We start from the raw sequence: 5,000 nt of genomic DNA, 5'->3' as shown, positions 1-5,000 counted from the left end.
AGACTGCACAAGCAGACAACGTCGGATGCATTGCACACGGCTAGCGGATCTACTCTCTGCACTGCGTCGGGTGTTCCTACGTCTGTCTGGAGACATTGCTAGGCCAGTACGGCACTCTGCGCACTCTTGCTTGTCCTCTTCGAGCGACGGGCCTCTAAGCGGGGTTGTATTCCGGTACGACACATCGACTGGTACACATTGCACGCACTAACGATCTCTCTGCACTGAATGGAACTCATTCATAACCACCGTGACGGGAGACTTTGCTAGTACGCACGATACTCTGCGCATGTGCACATGTTTTACAACCCAACCAACTTAAGCACCTAGGGAAGTTGTGATGCCATCTGAACACCCACCGACTGATGCATTGAACGGCTAAAGTTGACCTTCAATCCGAACTGGCACTTTGCGGCGTGGAGGCAGTTGCGCGACCACTCCTATCCCAAACCAACAAAGCATGGTGTATCCTAAGTGTTCGGTACAAGCACACCACGACGGGACACATTGAACGGTTCAGCGATCTCTCCGCACTAGTGGAAGAACTCCAACGTGATACGGGAGACATTGCTCTAAACCGAACGGCATCTCTGCGCGTTTACTTGACGCACCCCCAACTTGGTCAACTGTTGGACTTTTTCGTAATCACGGCGGGACACATTGAACGAGCTCTAACGGATCTCTGCACGCATGGAACATGGTGGCGGGAATCATTGCTAGAACCGAACGGCGCCTCTGCGCGATGTACAAAGCCCAACAGTAACCTCGTATCGGCTGCCGAGCCGGAGCTTGAACAACTTGGACTTTCACCTCTAATTTATATCAACTCATCACTCCCCCGAGGGATCCGCAGAATTGCTTCTGGGTCCCGTATCGTTATTTGCGATTCGTGTTTGCATTACACTACATTGAACTATTCCAACTTGTTTATCCGCATGGCGAACATTTGCTGCAAAGAACATTTAAGTTCCACTTCGCTCTCCCCTACGTGGGTCTGAGCTTCGCTCTCAGGGAAAAAATATGCCACATTTGGTAGGGAGACCCGGTTTCATCACGCTTTGTGCCCTGCACCATATATACCCTCATAAATTTATTCATTGGATTAGATCCAAGGAACACCAGATCATGCACCACTACCCATAATAGCTCATCGAGCTTAGCGTGAATCCTTCGGGTTTCCCTAAGAAGTTCGATTGGTCTTGCAGAGTTTAAAGACAACGAAGCTTAGTTTCAAGCAATGGTTAATATACGCGTATTCAAAACCCTTAGCTGTTACAACTTTTTACTAGAAACCATCACGACGAAGTCTTTGGGTCCGTAGACCCGTGATGTACTGCTCCAGGAACGTTTTGATAGGGTGGAAGCTCAAAATCATAGGTTAAAATCATCGGCAGAGCCCACCAGACACCACTTTTGCTTCATTAGTTCGGACTATAGGCATACGACGATTTTTATCGCGGAGGGGACGTATGACCCAAACGGGGGCTTAATGACCCACTGCCACTGCAAACCATGCTCCTACGACTAAATAGAGGTAAAACTACGATTTGGTGCAATCTTCATGTTTGACCTCGTAGCAAGGTACCCTCCCTATAGTAGGCAATGAACAAATGATCATAATCCCAGGAGGGCAAAAAATGGGAACCCGAAAGGAAAGCGCTGTTGGCGCGCCTAAGCTACTGGCCCGTAGAGTAAAAATGGTACCCCCAACAAAGTTGTCGATGGACATTCTGATTGCACTTTTCATCATCTAGGTGCGTTCCTTACACGTTTTGAGGTGTTTTAGCGAAAAACATGTTTTGAGCCACACGAGCTCTCCGGCCCGTTCGGTGCACATTTTTGAAAAAGCTAGGAGCTGCCCCTAGGTTCGGGGTGTCACAAAATATTGATAAGTGGTCAAAAACCGCTATCCAGAATCGGATGTAGAATCATTAGACGAACTTAAAATTGTTCTACGACCAATGTCTGCGACGTTTAGTATTCAAGATATGGCCCGGCCTAGGTCTGACCTTGCATTTTCGTGAAAATTTAAAGCATGGCCATAGGGACGGGTAAAATAGCTATTTTGGAAGCAAAAACCACCTCACTTTAAATGGCCATAACTTTTGAAAAACAAGAGCTAGGGTGCGTTCTTACACGTTTTGAGGTGTTTTAGCGAAAAACATGTTTTGAGCCACACGAGCTCTCCGGCCCGTTCGGTGCACATTTTTGAAAAAGCTAGGAGCTGCCCCTAGGTTCGGGGTGTCACAAAATATTGATAAGTGGTCAAAAACCGCTATCCAGAATCGGATGTAGAATCATTAGACGAACTTAAAATTGTTCTACGACCAATGTCTGCGACGTTTAGTATTCAAGATATGGCCCGGCCTAGGTCTGACCTTGCATTTTCGTGAAAATTTAAAGCATGGCCATAGGGACGGGTAAAATAGCTATTTTGAAGCAAAAAACCACCTCACTTTAAATGGCCATAACTTTTGAAAAACAAGAGCTAGGGTGCGTTCCTTACACGTTTTGAGGTGTTTTAGCGAAAAACATGTTTTGAGCCACACGAGCTCTCCGGCCCGTTCGGTGCACATTTTTGAAAAAGCTAGGAGCTGCCCCTAGGTTCGGGGTGTCACAAAATATTGAAAAGTGGTCAAAAACCGCTATCCAGAATCGGATGTAGAATCATTAGACGAACTTAAAATTGTTCTACAACCCCCAGTCCGACGCCTCGTATTCGAGATATAGCACTTTGTAGGTCTGACCGAGCAAATTTGTACTGAAATGTATGGCGGACATGTTATTCATTAAACAACATTAACTTGCATCGTGCCCTACTTCATCGGCACAGCTACTATCGACTATCTATTGTTGAAATGGATTGAGTTTGACCATTTTAGCTCTTTTCTTATGCCGTGCACCAACAGTGTGTACCGATCAGGGAAAGTACACTACTTACGCGTTCATGGATGTATATGTTGGTACAAGTTGCCGGTCGGAATAGCAGTGCACCAAAACTGTGTACCGATCAGGAAAGTACAAGACGGAGGGCGCAGCCCGAGCGTACGCGTTCATAGATGTCCATGTTGGTACAACCTACATGTACGTACCTTGTTTTTGTATCAAAAGTTCCAATAAAGTGTTTGTATGCTTAAAACGCTTATCTCAACCGGTCACCTTTTGGCCTGCCCTTTTATAGACAGAAACCTAGAACGATACTCGCGATGTTTGTGTTTTTCCATTCGCCCGGGACGACGAAATGAGCTCTGTGCACATCGTGCAGAAAACTGTCTCCTCCTCGTATGTTTTTGTCCCTCCACGCATATAATCACCCACATTTGTGTTCAACACGGACGGCGCAGCCCGAGCGAACGCGTTAATGTTTATGTTTGTGCACACTAAAGTTACAATCCTAGGATTTGGTTATTGCGTCGCAGTGCCCGACCGTCGCGGACACCATTCTTGGACAAAAGTCCAAGTACGTAGAGTACATTCCCTAGGTATGTGCCCGTTCGTGACTTTCGTTGCGTGCTTACAGACACGCTTGGGTATGTTTACCATACAAGGTTTACTAGGAAAACCTGGGAAGGACGCTTGCCCTCCCGTCGCGGACACCATTCTTGGAAAGAAGTCCTGGTACTTAGCGTTCTTTAATGTACTTGATCAGTTTGTATTGCAATTGCTTTGTGCCATTGACTTTTGCTAATGCTCACTAAGGGGTGTTCGTTTGCGATGTGTATGATAAGCAACTGTCTATTCTAACCAGCAGTTAATCAACACTTTTCACCCAAATCATAGGAACGTAGAGTACTTTCCTGATCGGTACACAATTTTGGTGCACCTCTAACTTCGCCAGCACTTTATCGTTACGTTTTGTGCACAACCTTGGGACATGGTGTAAGTTTCATCATTGTTATGTTTGATTCGGTTTATTATGATTGAAAAATACGCTACGTCCCAGAAATCTGAACTCGAATACTTTTGCCACGTTGCGCAAAAAGCTGCTGAGCAACTCCTAGCCGTTTACCGATTTATAATTTAATTTTCGTTGTTAGTTTTAAAAATACGCTAAGTTCCAAAAATCTGAACTCGAATACTTTTTCTATGTGCCGCCAAAAGCTACTGAGCAACGCCTAGGTTGGTACATTTTTGGTACATGGAGTGTATGCGTGCAGGCGTACTGCCGTGCTGGACCGGAAAATCGCACTTGCTACTAGAACGTAGAGTAATTCCCCTAGATAGGTGCTTTTGCATGCCTCTGTTCGACGTCCATGCAACTTGGAACGTGCGACACACGTAGCTAGGCTTCCCCATACATATTCCCTAGGGTAGCACCAAATTGCACACTTTCAGGGGTATATTTTGGTACGGTGTACTGTGCATGGTACAAGTATCATTAGCTTGTGCAATTTATTTTGCATCAAGTTGCGATTGCTGGTGCGTCGAGATAGGAGTGTTTCGCGACTTTTGCCAAGCTTTGGTGCCATTTGGTGAATAATTAATGTTCTAGCCACAATAAACGTGCCACATAATGCCAATAACGAAAACGCCATTTTCAAGGGACTTCCAGTCAAAATGTTTGCAATCAGCGCTTTCCTGTCGAGTTCAGGATTTGGGACTTAGCGATTTTTTCACGATCCAATCAAACGACCAGTTCGTGAATAAACAATTCATACAACAGTGCATCCCTTCAAAGTAGAAAAGAGCCGAATGCTAGGGAGCTCCAGTCAAAAACGTTGTCATTGGCGCTTTCTTCTCGAGTTCAGGATTTGGGACTTATGTTTTTTCACGATCCAGCCAAAAGACCAGATCGTGAAATAAACAATTAATACAACTGTACTAGTACATCCCTTCAACTGAAGCAAGCGCACCATACATGACCCGTACGCTAATCATCCAAGCACATGACACGTCAACTAAGTCAACACATGATACAACTTGGAAAACTGACGGGTAAGTAGGTCATCTCGTACACGACGACACACCGACCAAACCAGGTCAACACGTCACATGCACAA

The sequence above is a fragment of the Anopheles arabiensis genome, assembly GCF_016920715.1.
Source record: "Anopheles arabiensis isolate DONGOLA chromosome X unlocalized genomic scaffold, AaraD3 X_pericentromeric_contig0021, whole genome shotgun sequence".
In the NCBI taxonomy this organism is placed as follows: domain Eukaryota; kingdom Metazoa; phylum Arthropoda; class Insecta; order Diptera; family Culicidae; genus Anopheles; species Anopheles arabiensis.
This window is presented reverse-complemented; position numbering follows the sequence as displayed.